The sequence below is a fragment of the Molothrus ater genome, chromosome 4, assembly GCF_012460135.2.
Source record: "Molothrus ater isolate BHLD 08-10-18 breed brown headed cowbird chromosome 4, BPBGC_Mater_1.1, whole genome shotgun sequence".
NCBI classification, from domain to species: Eukaryota; Metazoa; Chordata; class Aves; order Passeriformes; family Icteridae; genus Molothrus; species Molothrus ater.
In genome coordinates, this window is record NC_050481.2 from 41130621 (window position 1) to 41146684 (window position 16064).

Consider the following 16064-nt stretch of genomic DNA (forward strand, 5'->3'; position numbering starts at 1 on the left):
TTTTGATAGTGACATTTCAAACTCACAGGTGTGTCTGATACAGTCAGCACAGAAAGTTTAAGATGAAAAAATATCACAATTGCACTGACCTCAGTTTGAAAATCTGGTTAGCATTTGTAGGATTCCAAGTTGAAATGCACAATTTGAACATTACTTCTGATGTTCATCAAGAGGCTGGACTATTTACTCAACAGAACATCCCCAAAATATGGTAAAATTTGTCTATATAAACATGTGAAGCTATTTCCAGTAATAAATACACTGTAAATAAGGTTAGCAGATTCATCCAAGATAGTGTCAACCTTTTCAGCCCAGATCTTACTAATTATAGTAAGACTTAAATGTTGATGTAAGTAATGACAATCAGAAAATCTATTATATCAAGGTACAAAAATAAACTTTGTAAACAAATAAGATTTATCTTTTAGATAAATCTTTCCAGTATTCTTCAAAAGAAATTTATAGGCACTTTGGGCTGAACCTAAAGTTAGAATAGCAAAAAGCTGCATGCTAAGGCCTTTTCAATGGTATTTTAAAAGCACACATTTACTGTAACTACTTTTAATTAATTCAGGGAGGATTCCTACCATTGCATTCAAAGAGAGAAAACATCGATAAGAGCTTTCAAAAATACCAAAGTCTATAATAATACCATTTGTAAGTGTCATTTTGCTAAATTCCTCTCTGGCCTCTTCCAACAAACCTTTAAATGAATTCTAAGTTCCTTGTTTAGAAAATGTCTTGGTAAAGAAAACACCCAGGTTTAAAATAAGTCACAGAAGAACAACTGCCTTGAAGTCATGCCCTTGCTTTTAAAAATATTATTCAATTGGATTCTTACAAGGCCAAACTTGAATCATCATTTCAGCACTTAAGAGCTTAAGATACTAATTTAGGATTATGAGAAACAACAAGTCAGATTTCACAGTTTTGCAAACATAATGGTAAGAATTCTACAATTGTTTATTGTACCCACCAAAAAGGGTAGACACCTCAGAGTATAGTTCCAAACCCATCCCTAAAAAAGTTCATTAAAAAATTATCTGCTTCTGCGCAAAGCAAAGCTAAAAATCCTTTTAGTTTTTTAAGAAAGTGCTTAGTAAAAACTATCCACATGTCCTCACCAGAGAAAATAAGTCCAGAATTCAAAAGAAGTGGTTTCTTTTATGAAGATTTAAATTATATATATTATTAGATTGTTTTAACAATTTTAGGTATTGAATGTGAAATTTTCACAGCATTATCTGCAATTAGTTCAGACCCCCCCCACACACACACTTTTTAATGACCATAAAGAGAAGCTGTTCCTAAACATGCTGGAAGATAAAGTCCACAGAAGTCTAAATACAATATATACAATACTGAAGATGACAGTAGAATTACACAGATTTGACAGGACTACACACAAGAAAGCTTGCAATATAATTATTCTTTCAAGTCATGTTTGAACTCAAGCCACCTCCAAGTTCCAGCTCAGCTCATCATTTTAAAACCAAGTAACACACTGAGAAATGGACATTTTCTATAAAGACATTTGCAGTCCTAATTCACTTGTGTATAAAGCAAAACACATTAATTACCCCATGAACATTCTAACAGACTTTGTCCCAGTTAAAACAATTTGGTGCAAAACCAAGGGACAGAAATTAGAGCTCCTTAACACCTGATCTCACCCTCAAAACTGCATTATTCCATTGCTGGTGCAGGACAGCTAGAAAGAATCCCATTTCCATAATGGGTAATCACATTGAAAATGTAGACTTCTAATGCTTCATCTAAAGCACTTGTGAAGGGACAAGACTCATTCATTTGGGTCTCCCAAGAATAAAATACAACATAAAGAAAAAAACCCACAGAAGGAGATCAATTTGTTTTCAAATCTGAAAATTTCAATTGGAGTTACTATGTGTGCAGATGAAGACTAAAAATCAGTTAAAAAATGAAATCTGTAGTTTGCCCTGGCACACTGTGTATGGGCTGAGATTTGACTAGAAGGCAAATATGACATTTTCGTTTTGTTTTTTTATTTTTTTTAAATAAAAACCCCAAAAAAACCCCTGAATGCTCAGGTATGTGAACTCCTCAAGGAAGTGGCTCATGTTTCTTCACACTTGTTTCCCCTTCACTCTGAGTGTGTGTTGTAGCTTTTCCTGAGAGGATTGATTTCTCCACAGTACTTTTGAAATCTGATTTCTAATTTTGTTTTGGTCCCCCCATGAGGAATGCTATTGTTTAGGCCTCTTGTCAACACACAATTTAACCACAGTATCTGAACCCACGGTTTTAAGTAACACATTCTGATCTATGCAAGATGCACCCCATGAGACCACTGTAAAATTTTTTTTCTTTGAAGCCTCTGTAGCTGTCCCTGCCCCAGAATAGAGGGCACATATAGATGGCTCGTTGTCTTGTCACTGCAGCAATTATATCTATCTTTTCCTTTTCAAGCACATTTGTAATTCTTTTCCTGTCTCCTCTTGCAACTCCCAGAAGTCTCTTCACAGTATCTGCTCAAATTTCCCCACATACATTTCATCCACTCATAAGTAGCAGTAATCTTTTATCATAAGAACACTTCCAAAGTTCATCTACAAAGCTACTATTTGCTTCTTCCTTTAGATACCCTTTATATTTTCACTTCTGCTGCAGGAAATCAAGAAAGCCACTGGTGTTGTAGTCAAGCAGAGGTCAAAGCCATGAGCCATGTGTTAATAAACCTGCTTTTCAGTTTACCTTTGCATCAAGCCTGCTCCATCTTTCACATTCAGCACATATTGCAAAGAGAACTTGACCCTGCTGTACTTTCTATAGCTCTTACTGACATGTTTATTTTCATTTGTGTTCTTTATCTAAGTAGTGACTGATTTTAGAGAATTATGTTTAAGATAATTGCACCACTAAATACAACAAAAAACAAATTCACACCTGAATTAATTTAGCACACAATCTCTGCAATTATTATTGCCTTGCTCATAAGAGAAGCTGGAAGGGATCCTCCTACTGCTTTGTATGTATTAATTATAACAGGTACTGGCTTTCAAACAAATTCTGTAGAGTTTGCAATCCTGACAGTTAAAAGTGTGTCCTGAATTTGGCCTTTGCTCAGACCATAAATCAGTCATCAAATGCCAATGGCAAAAACATGTGAATGTGTAAATCTACAGCTATGCAAATAAGGAATTAAAAACCTCTCTCTTGTACATGTTTAGAAGTAGAATGATAATCTGCAAGTTTCAGATTACATGATCCGTATCTGTAAAGTGACCCTTATAGAGGAGGTCTCTTAAAAGACTTGAATTTGCCTGATTATCTGAATGTATGTCAAAACAAAGCCTTTGGTTTGGTCTTTATTCTACTGTCAAACCTGTCACCCTTTTGTTTGCTCTCATACAGTAGCACTTCATTTGATTAGCCTCTTTCATATTTTACTTATTCAAAGTAAACCATTTGATTGCATCAGTCACACTGAAATAATTATTTCCTTCGGATTCCTAACAAATACAGATTTCTCCAAAAGAAAAACTGCAATTACCATGAATTTGATTATCTGGAGAATGTCACTGCTTAGAGTTCCCTGTTCATTAGAAATTCACTAGAAACTAAATTAAATTAAATTTGTGCTGGCAACTGCTGTCTTCTGTCAGGATTTGCTTATTAAAATGTGTAACTGTATAACTGGCTGGAAGGAGCAGTGTGACGTACCTGATCAATATATGAATTAAATGAAACATAAACAGGGTTTTGCACTGGCACCCCTTTGGGTTGCTACTGCTTGCTTTTCTTTGAAATCTTTACTGTTAGTGGGAAGAAAGAAAATACAAGGTTGATGCTTAAATCAAACAATAACTGTGCAAGATTTTAACAAGTGCAAAGCACAAAATACACAAAAGTCAGTAGTGTGTGACCTGTATGTTCAAAAGGGGATTATTTCTTGGATACTTCAACTAGGCCAATCCCTAAAATTTAGGATTGTCTCAAAGGCTGAAGCAGTTTGAAATTCAAAACTCACATGATTTACAAACAGCAGTTGAAATACCAACAAAATTGGGCCATCTAATCCATTAACCCACTCCTTATGAAGGTCCATGATGGTTGCTTTATTGGACACAGCAAAATATCCTGTGCTGGAGATTTACTTAATAACCCTCATGAAATACAATTTTTTTGTAATTCTCACCAATCAATAATTGCCTCATACCAATTATTTACTCTTCCTTATTTATCATAGTCCAATGTACTAGAAAAGCTCTCATTTCAACAGATAAGAGAATTTGAAGTTCTCAAATGAACACAAAATTCAGTGAGAAATAGGCATTTAGTACCTTTAAAATGTCATTTTGCACCTGCTTGATGCCAAGATGTCAGATTACATTTATGTTTTTATAAATGTTTATACATATTTATGTTTAAAAAGGAAGATATTTTTTATTTTATAATTGTGTATAATTTTTCGTTATTAAGAAAAAATGAGTACTAAAAGAAAAACAGTCAAAGCACCCAATTTATCTAATCCATGCTTTGTTCTATTGCCTGAATCACTACTTTTCACTTGTAGTCACTTCAAGCAGTGAAAATACTGTTCCTATGCACAGAGACCCTCTGTAATAACATGTAATTTCTAGTTCATGCATTTTTCAGACATGAGAATAGATCCAGATAACTGAATCTTGGATAGCCTCCCCCACCCCACCATGCTAAAACTAAACTCTGACAAAGCATTAGTTTCCAGCAAGTTAATCCCAGTGAGAGATATGTGGCTTTATTAAACACTATAGCTCTCAAGGTGCACTGTGGTGATGAAGCTCTATGTTCAGGCTATGGTTATTAGGAGTCCTCAGAACCCATGGCATCATGCTGACAAGAACACTCTGTGGCTGTCCTGCTCTTGACATAGCCCCTACCCCTTCTAATCACAGACCACACCATCCCACCTAAGCCTCTTACGAAGGGTTACAGTCACCTTTCTGCCTTGTTGCCTGCTTGAACTGGGATTTCACCTATTGGTGCTGTTCAGAAAAGAAAAAAAACAAAAAACCACCAAAAAACCAACCAAATAAAAAAACAAACAAACAAACAAAAAAACAAAAAAAAACCCCACAAAACCAACAATACATTAAGGAACCAGACATGTTACTCTTAAACTGTTTGAAAAAAACACAAAGACCCTTCTACCTATTTTGACTTTCAGTCACAACTACTGATTTCTGAGTAGCATAACTCATCATCCTACAACTAAATGCAACCCTTAGAAATCAATGCATTTTACTATTTTCACAAATGTCAATGAATCTGATTTTCAGCTGTGAGAACTGCAGTTACTGATTCCATTTCCATTTGGTTTCATCATGCATTCCTGCATATTCTTTTGGGTCCTGAAGAAGCAAAAAAGTAAAGCTGCTACGCTTGTGGACAAATTTAGTTGATAAGCCACTGCTGCTAAACTAAGGATAGCTTTAGGTACCTGACAAACAGTTCAGTTGTACACTGCTTTGACACTTGTACATAAAGTGCAAGATGAGTACCCTTAAAAGAAGTAGAGCTTTCATTATTCTATCTCTCAGCATTATTTAACAGCTGTTTTATGAAAAGGCTAATGAAAAAGCTTGGTGTATAGTTTGATCATAGTAATGATTGAGAGGAAGAATGTTTGCTTTTCCTTTTAGCGTGTTTTTCCCACTATTCTCTGAGACTCACGACCTTCAGTATCACCTCTTTAAAAGTGCACTATGTTACTCAGGTTACTTAAGAACACAGAACCACATCTGTGCTATTCAACCCCCTGATGGTGGTTGGTGAGGTTTTTAAGGGTGGATGAGTCAGAACACTATCTGTATTCAGTACAGAAAGACCAAAAAAATCAATCTATTTAGGGAAGAAGTTAGAAATAACAGAAGAAACGGGTCTGCCTTTGGAATTTCCTACTTCACAGCAGTATTAGCTATGATGTACCACTGTTATGGAACAATACATCTGAACAGAAAAATACATTACATGCTTCAAAAACACTGAAAGCAGGAGTAGATCTAAAATGTCGTCATCTAGCATGCCTTTACTCAAAGATACATGCTGCCCTTTTAAGTACTTACTTCTCTTCCTTTTCCCTCCCATACGTGAACTTTTCCATTACATCAGTGCCTTTAAAAGTCTTCCTAGTTTTTGTTTTAGCTTTTAAATGTTAAGAAGCTTCATAATTTCAGAAAGGTCAGCTTTTGTCAAAACACTTTCATGAAAAGACATAAGACTATTTGAATAAAAATGAACACAGGGCATCTATGGCACAGTCTTCTCTCATATAGGAAGCTACATGCTACATACAGCAGTAAAGAAAGGAAATTCAGACTGGCAACAGTAACATGCTTAATCCAATAGGAAATAATGACATGAGAAATGACTGGTATCAGAGCAGTAGGACACAACAACAAAGCGTGCATTTGTATAATTCTAGTTTACAAACAGGTAGAAATTGACAATTTTTATTTCTATTTTTGTTCAGACAGCCTCACCGGAGCAGAAATACTGTTCCAAGGTCACACCTGGTGGGGGCTGTGCACTCCAGACACAACCACATAATTGATGTATTACATTCAATACCTGATCCTTCATGTGCAGAAGTGACATTCAGCCATTTCACAGAGTAACACCATACAACATACCCTAACTCCATAACTGTGTCTTCCCTGGGCACATCCCTTCTGTATTGCTGCTCACAGGCTGGTCATGTCTGTAAGTACACTGAGAAGAGTCCACAGGCTGAGGACAGACAACACATTTCCACACTAGCTCTTGTAAGGTTACTGTGCTCTACACACCCCATGAACAGTTGATGCTTATCACTGGTTGCTCAAACCTGATTATTTTAAACAAACAGCATACCAAATAAGCTGTCACACCACTTCATTTTACCTCCTTCGGTCATCCTGGTCTCTTATTTCTATTACTGTTTGCAGCTGCTACTATGACACTGCATTTTAGGATTAATCTGCCTGATTTTGCTTTGCTGGTATTCTGTTTAAGAGCTACACATGGACCCAGAGTCACCTTCTAAGGTCATCTGTCTAAAAAATGTTTGAAGCAACTATAATGTTAAAGCACAACAGCTGATGTTATTTACATCTCTGCTGACCGAGAGAGACCCTGACTTTGGATAACCTAGAGGCTTTCCAATAATGCATAATCACCTCTTGATAAAAACCATGGCTCCACTGAAACCTGAAAAACTTCTAGACTTAAATTAGAACTCTATGTTACCATTTCTAATACCAGGCTTTCCAATTTGTCCTATGTCATATTATTGCCAAGGTCTTCTTGTAAACCTTCTGTTGATAAACACACTTCAAATCATCATGAGAGGAAAAATGTCCCTCTCCATGCATGCCCATTTGATTGCTACATAAGTGACCCAATTCTAGGCCTTTAAAACTTACATGATGTGGAATTAGTTTGCACTGGATACGCTCATTACTTAGTTGCTGTTTGTTACGTCTAACTCATTTAAATTCTTCCTCCACATCAGATTCTATTGCAGTACCTCCATGACCACTACTGACAGTCACCGATTTGATTTACAAATAGCTCTGATGGGATCAGATGTTGCCAAAGAGACAGTAAGGAAGCAGAGGGAAGCTAGGAATCGATATGAGAAAAATAACAAAAGGAGAAAAGCAGAATGGAAAGAGCACAGAATATTGGTTTAAATAATAATGACAAATAAGATGCATCTATCAGCACCTAATGGGTGCACACTGTTTACTGATTAGTCATTGCTAGTCTTCACTTGTTTTCCTCAAACCATAAATTCTTCATAGTGAGAAGAATCCACAGTGAGAATCAATTCACCTTGAACAGCTAGATCCTTTACTTTGTATACTGCTACATCCATGTTTCTTATCGTTGTAACAAAATCTCCCTCTTTGTTAAAGACTTACCAACATCTTAAATACTAGCTCTGCGTGTTTATAATTTTCCTCATAATTACAGACTCAGTCATAAATATAAGAATATAAATATTCATGCAGTGCCACACTGTAAAGGCACTTCCACTTTATAGATCACAGATGAAGGCACTTCTCTAAACCACTTATGGTATGACCCCTGCACAGAGGCATAAAGAACTTGGTGTGTGTGCATTCACCAAAAAACAGAATCCTGAAATGGTTCAAGTAAGATGGAGCTTTTCTCAGGGGAGAATACATAGTAGCAATTCAACTATATACTGCTGTATCCAAATGCAATGTCTCATTTGAGGGACAGTTGCTGATCATGCTTGTTCAAATGCCTTTGCAGGATATATACAGAAACAACATTGGAATTTGGCTCCTAGTTACAGAGTGCTGGTTACTAATTTAACTATAAAGATACCAGACCTCAAATTCTTGATTTCATGCCCACTCAACTGTCCAAACAAATGGCTCATCTCAGTGGGACTTAAATCCACATAAATATTAAAGAAGGCTTAAAACCAAAATATCATCTTATTTTCTATAGATGCAAAGTGAATCACAATATTTAGATCCGTTTTCAGAATAATATAATAATAATGCATTTCATTATAAGAGAATTCAGAAATTGTATTAATGCATAAGAATACAGTTGGTAGTTAGGAAAATGCTACTTTAAATAGAAACGTTATCTGTCCTGAGGGATTGAGGTTTTATTGACCCAGGTTTAACTAAAGCAAATGTGTTGTGATTAATAGCTACTCAGAACAATTCATTTTGCACTGAAAAATCTCCAGCATTAATACACAGTCCCTATCAGAAGACCTCTCCCATTTCTACTAGTTCCTGGTATACGTCTCGGTGTTTTTATTGTCTGTTCCTTCAGTAGATTATCTCAGAATCCCTAGGATTGTTCAATAAAGTTTAACCGTCTTGTGCTATTAATGTGCTGGTGCTCCATGTGGAGTGCTCGTTTCCTTCCTTTTATTGAACGCCAAACGGAGGGACACAATGGGTGTGTTGTGCTCTGTCTAGCACGGAACGTGTGATATCTTTAAAAAGGAGGTGTGAGCTGGCTTTAATACCACTGCTCTTAACAGCACAAGTACCACAAACTAATCAACCACAGCACTGGGGCACGCAGTCCATTGAAAGCTGGTGAAAAAGCTGCTTTTTATTATGACCTACATACTGCACAGCAGCAGTTGGACAATTTAAATCTAACGCTGTGGCTGAGCACAATGCATGGAATCTACTAGTGATGAACTCCGTGATGTAAGGCAAACATGCTCACTAGTTCTATAATATTGTATTTCACCCACGCTATCCTGATAATAAAAAACACAATGACAATCCAAACAAAAATATAATCCTTGCCTTTCAGTAGAATTTTCTGCTAAAATAATTATCATCTATTGGAAGCATCCTTCTGAATCAGCAACCATATGGAACAACACTCACATCGAAACGTTTAAGGACAACGGCAGTCAGATCAATGAATTCAGCAACCACCCTAAACCAGCCACGGACCGAAGCCAAGGCACAGGCACTGAGAGCAGCTTGTTTCCCGCACGAAGTTGTGCCCAGCTGTGCCACAGACCCGCACCAGCCCGTGCCCAGGTACCTCTCCCGCAGCAGCCGAGGCGCCCAGCGCTCCCTTTTGTGCCCGGGTCCGGCGGCAGCAGCTCGCCCGGCGGGAGCAGCCCGGGAGCCGCAGCGGCGCCGGGCCGGGCCGGGCCGAGCCGAGCCGCACACCTGCTCCTGGCAGCGCCGCGCCCGGCGCCAGCCGCGCTCCGAGCGGCGACTCCCCGGCCCTGGATCCCGGCTGGGCTCCGAGCGGCGGCTAGCGAGCTGCCGAGACAGCAGTGCGGAGGAGCCCTGCCTTCACAGGACAAGCCCCCGCTCCGCCGCCTGACAGCAGATATGCAGCATTATCGCCCCGCATTCCGCCTCCCCCGAGCAGCGGCGGGAGCGGCAGCCGCCAGCCTGTCAAAATGGCAGCTGGCGAGCCCGCTCCGCCGCCCGCATTACTCACTAATATGCCCGCTTCTTCTGCGTCCCCCGACGGGATTGCTGTTTATTCCCCGGTATAGCACAGCAGAATATGTCACATTGTTTTCCATAAGCAAAATGGCTGGTCCCCTCGGCACCGCCGCAGAGCGCTCATTGGGCTCCCCCGGCTTGCCGGAGCCATGGCAACAGCCAACAGCGGCCCGGCCCGCCCCGGCGCTCCGGCCCCGCCGGCACCGCGCCCGCGGAGCGCCCGCACCGAGCGGGCACCGGGCAGCGCTCAGAGCCACCCGCGCCCCGGCGCTGCAAAGCACCGCGCGAACGCGGCCGGGGAAGCGCCTCTCTGCGCCAAACCGAAGAGCCAAAATTGACAGGGAACTGTGTAAGCACTCAGGGTAAATAATCGTCCTTACCTAGGAAATAGACATTAGGGATAGCCATTATACCATAGTCAGCTGGTTTTTCAACAGGAAAGCCTAAGTCCCCATTCATTCACAATAACCTAACCCCTAACATCACAATTCTTAAAAGTTAAAGGTTGCTGCTTGTAACACAACTTTCAAAGGCTGCACATTGAAATTACCATGTAAATCAATTTTATTCTATTTAGAATAACATGTTGGTTTTCTTTTTTTCATTTCAGTTAGAAGTAGGAAGAACAGGAGACATTTGTGAAGAATTTAAAACTGCTCATAAAAAATTCTGCTCTTCAAGACCTGTCATGAACATGTATCTCAACTGCCTAAGGAGTCAGGAATATAAGATAGAGAGCACAAGCAACATCCATCAGTCTAAAGTTCTCAAGAAGTCACTTAGAAGCATTAAATGTATCTAAGCAAGCATACTGCATTTCATACCCAAGAGTTCTGAATATTGGTCAGAACTTCCCAGTTGTTAGCAGGGATTGACTTAATACATGTCTGAAATAATTGCATTTCCTTGTTCAGTTTTACTTTTCTAGGGCTACAGCAGATTTTTTGCCTCTGAATACAACTTGTAGACAAAGCTCTACTGCTCCACCCCTCCAAGTGAATTTGCTGTTCTCAGGATCCAAGGGCAGTGGTGTCACTGTGGAGTCCTGGGCAGAAAACCAAGGTCCACTTGAGTGGATTTTACACATTTCTTCCTTCAGCATCTTCACCCTCTTTTCCTTGTGTAAATTTCTCTGAAAGTGAGTACTGAGCTCTGTGAAAGTGACCTGGGAAGGGCTCACCAGGAAACAAGTAAGTAAATTCTGTTTAGAATTCTGAGGTGTTGGAGCTGAAACATTCCAGTATATTTATACAGGTGCTTCAACACAAATGCTAATTTAGGCTTGTTTCTTTGTCTCGTAGCCTTCTTAAAAAAGATGGGTGGATGTCCACATCTCTCAAACTGCAGCTGGGGCTAAGAGTCTGTTCTAGAATGTGGTGAAAGTACTCCCTGCTCCCATGACTCAAACACATACTTTTGGTGCCATGACTACTGTTCAACACTCATTTTTGATTGAAAAGGGATGTCTGCTGATTAGGCAACCCAATTCTGAAGCTTTTGCCTGGAAAACATTAAACTACTGAAGTAATTATTTACATACTAAGTATTAAAACAAAACCAGCCTGCATTACAAGAGCACTGTTTCACCATGATTGGTTCACTAACTTTTTTGTTAATGAGCAACATGAGACAGACTTCACATCCATCTTTCTTTTTAATGCATTGATACAGTCACTGACTTTAAAAAAGATTAAAAATGCTCTTCAGTAAGGGAAGACACAAACAGGTTTTCTATCACTTTATTGCACTAAGTGCAGTTACTATCACAATACTGTCGACAGACAGGCTAAAATAGCTTTTGGAAGGCTATGAGTTTTAAACAATATGTTACAGCTTGGAAAGGTTTCAGGATGTTTGTCCATATCTCTGTACCTGAACATATGCAGGCACCTGAAAGTACAGTAGAAATACATCCATTAAAATGGTTTTGAATTTTTCTTTTTAAATAAAAAGCTGTTTTAAGATTTCAAGTTCATAATTCAATATTTAGGGATCTAGAACTCTGTCTGTAGTGCAGGCACACTTTTAGCCAGAAAAGGTGGATGGAGCTTTTTCCTGCAGTATCTCACAGGACTTAACAATATACATGTACATGCAACTGTTCCTTCTCTGCAGTTTCATAAGTGATTAGGCAGAAATTAGAAGAGGCTTAACCCAAGTGCAGATTATGGCTCCAATTCAGCAAGCAATTAAAGCACAATTGTGAGAAGCTAACCTGAGTTTACCTAAAAGCTCCACAGAAGTCCTTGAAACAGTTTCTGATGCATGCTCTGCACAGTCCTATAATTTCTTCTGGCAAAACCCACTAAAACCATAATGTCAAAGAATGTGAACTGGACCCACAGTGAAGCTGTGAGACTGAATAACCTCTGGTAGTCCCCCCCAGGCTCAGTTACACTGGTATGTCTGTGCTTCTAGCAAAGCTCCAGAACCAGGCAGCTGAAATTGGGGCTGCTAGCATGCTCCCCTTACATAAAAATGCAAGTGCAAGGCATAGAGTCATACTGACCCTACAATGAGTATTTAGGTGCTTAAAGATAACCACTTGCCTGCTGTATTAGAACAGAGCTGAAAATAGAACACATCATTTGGTATCTTTGCTCAAATCCTACTCCCACGTTAATTCAAATGAGCTTCCTGATCTCACCTCTAGTACCTGGAGAACAGTTGCTCATACCAGAGCAATCAGAGCTGAAAGAAAACTAGTATTCACCAATTCTTACCAGAACATTGCTAACAGTCTTCAGTTTTGGGACAGAAGTAACATTATTCTCAGCCTTATCTCTAAATACTTGTATCAGCATATCATTCACCACTGTAGTTTAGCCTGTCCTGCTATTTTCCTTCACAAACTGGTTTGCAGCAGTCTCAAACCAGCTCCATACAGTATAAAAACATATGCCTCCATCAAGGCAACATTTAATTCTTAAATCAACTCAAGAACTGTGATTTGCATACAATTCATTAAAATTCATTGGTTTATGGATAATTAATTTGCATTCTAACACTGTTTTAAAAGCATGAACAGTAACATATTAAAAGGCATTGTCATTCTTGGACAAGAAATGTCAAAAGAGTAGATCCTAAGAAGCAATTACTATATTAAAATCAGCATTTCATTTATTGAATGGCACTGAAATTATTCCTATGGAAAACACCTAGTGTTCAGCCATCCTGAATATCATTAACAATTACCCATCTTTCTGACCCTCATTCAATTTCTGTAATCACTTGATGGTATATTGAAATGAGAAAGACTTATAAAGGCAAAGTGGACTGTTATAATCATAAAGCAATCATCATATATCAAAGTTCTCAAAACGAAAGAGACTGATTTTTGTTTTTTTAATACTGTTTGGTCATCTTGCTTGAATGCAAAGCAGTAGATAAAACAATGAATACCTGTAGGTGGGTATGCTGAAGTACAGGGTAGTTAAGATTGTTTTTCCAAGGTACCAGGTGAAGACAAACCTCTGAAAAAAAGCACTGATAGCCAATTCCCAAGACATTACTATAATTAACTGCCTGAGACACAACCTGTAGACAAGTAAACTGGAATTCAGAATAAAAAGAGTTCATTTTATCCAGGGTCAAACTTGTTCGCAGCTTCTCCAGCTATTGAACACTGAGTGCAACTCCAGTTATTGGCTTTGCATTTTCAGGTTCTCACCAATAACAACTCTGATGAATTTTTCTGTACTGTGGATTCAATGACATACTTGGCAAAGATGCTGACAGAGAATTCTATCTAGATTAAATAGAGCAAGGTGTTGATTTAAGTATTTAAGGTGTGTCATGCATTAAAATAAAACAATCACAAGAGCATTGCAGAAACATTTTCCTGAGTCTATTTGGGAAAATCTTATCACAGGAAATATATTCTTTTATTCATAGTTGCCCTTTAAGACACATTCCTCACCACATAAGTACAGCCATAGAAAAAGCAGAGAAGAGAGAACTAACTTTGATTTTCTTAAAAGCAAATATTTAAAAATTTTAAAAGGAAACCCTGAAGCCCTTACGTAATTAATTAGAGATGAAAGAGTCTTAACCTAATAAGACTAGTTCCCTCATGTTTTATACCAGGGTTAAAAATACTAGTGAATTCCTGGAGCAATTTCCACACTATTTCCTATCCTACATTTAGTATTTTACTTTCTGATGTAATTTAGTAAAAAGGCAACAGTGAAAGTATAACTGCCTCAAATACAAAATATTACAAAAATTAAATTAAGGTGCTTTTTAGCTGTTTGGACATACAGTTTTGGATTAATTTCTGCTGCTTTTCAAGTAAGATAAAAAAGAATATAAAATAGACTTTTATTTTTCTGTTTGCTTGGCTATGAAATTGGATTATTTAATGCATTATATAAGTTAAAAAGCTATCCACACATATATATATATATATACACACACACTGTAACACACACTTTGTTTCCATTAATCCCAAGAAAACACCTCAATTTTTATGGTATTGAGCAGATTTTAAATCAGGAGAAGTATAGTATGGATAAATATTCCATTTTCAGATCTTTAAGATGGTATTTGAGAGATTAAATGTGAACCTGAGCTCAAAAAGACTTAATATTCAATGTGCTCCCAAAAATGAATGCTTAAACATGTAGTTTTAAGAGAAAATAGCAAGACTTCAAAGCAAAACTAACACACAGAAAGGAAGTGTCTTAAGTGTCATCCTCAGAATTTTGGAAATAGCACCAAGAGGTCAACTGTGACCTAAAGCAAAACAAAAAATGAGAAACTGCTGCTGAAATGCACTGTGCTTTCAGAAAATGCCAAGGATATTGTGAAGACAAGTAATAGTTTATCTGGTCAATTTGTAATTGAAAGATTTCCAGTCCTGATTGTGTCATGTACTAACAGTTCCATTAAATAACTACATTAATTCATAGCCCTAAGCAAGAGTTCAGATGAAGTCCTGAAGAGCACCCCAGGCCACCTAGTTTCCAGAACCCAAAAAAGCAAGTTTTGCCTCTGTTATGCACTGGAGAACCCTACAAGCCTGAGTTCCTGTGAACATCAAATTCCAGACTCAGTGCAGAGGCCTGAATTGCTGATAGTGCTAGAAATTTTATGCTTCCCACTCTATTGGAAAACCAAACTTGGCAGCATACATTATGAAGTCTTATTGCACATTCTACACTTGTGTAGAGAAATAAAAACTTGAGATTGATAGCTACATAATGAAAAGGAACTGTTTTCTCATCTTTTCTCCAAGAGTAGGGCAAATAGAATTCTTAAGTGAAAATTTTATTAACTTCTCAATAAGACGTTCCTCACATATTGAATTTATAGAGGAAGCATATTGAACAAATATCCAGGACAAAGGTTATTCCCCCTGCTTAGACACCAACAGCCAACTCCTCTATGCTGAAAATTTGTGAGTATTTCTCAAACATCACTTTCAGATATTTAGGAAGATAAGCTATCAGTCTCCAAGCTTCCTTTTTTCTCCATTTATGATACATACATCTGAAACTTTTACCCACCTCTCTATTGTTATTCTTCATCACCCTCTCCTTCCCTCAAACCTGAAGCCACATCCCTGGGCTATTGCCACTGTCCTGCTGAACTGCACCTTCTCCACTGGCATCACTTCCTCTTCCTTAAATCACTGCTTCAGCTTTTAACTCCTTGAGAGCAGCTCCAGAAAGCCTCAGGCCTGGTATTCCCAATTTGCTGTCCCTTCATTTCAAAAGCTTGCTTCATACCATTTCATGGGCTGTTCTTTCATACTCCAGCAATTAGGATATGCATTCCTCTCCTCCATTTTGAGAAACAATTCTTAGCATCTAATCACTACTTTTATACAATATCAATTGTAAGAAATGAAAATAAAAAATGGCAGGAAGAAGAGTTTGTTAGTGGAAAAATGGGGCAGGAACATCGATTTTCACATGCTGCCCACAATTCTTGAAAATGCTTTGCAAGAGACTTTTACAACTGACCTAGACCTCCCCACGAATCCTGCCTCAGGTCTGCTTGGCACAAAGACCCTAAACCAACAAGAATCAATTCAAACTGTTCTATTTCTGTACAACTTGAACTATCTAGAGATAGCTGAGT

General features: G+C 38.2%; 1 protein-coding gene across 13 annotated transcripts in view; it reads right to left on the bottom strand.

The window, feature by feature from the left end:
- SORBS2 (sorbin and SH3 domain containing 2) overlaps positions 1 to 10215 on the bottom strand; it is a 145061-nt gene extending 134846 nt beyond the window's left edge. For 4 of the 13 annotated variants that reach the window (XM_054514693.1, XM_054514689.1, XM_054514694.1 and 1 more), the window contains exon 1: positions 9973 to 10215. The gene's annotated coding sequence lies outside the window, so the exon portion shown is untranslated. Of the gene's footprint in view, positions 1 to 9561; positions 9673 to 9972 lie in introns of those variants that run through there. The other 9 variants (XM_054514710.1, XM_054514699.1, XM_054514700.1 and 6 more) reach the window with 9 other exon arrangements.
- Positions 10216 to 16064: the final 5849 nt, after the last annotated feature.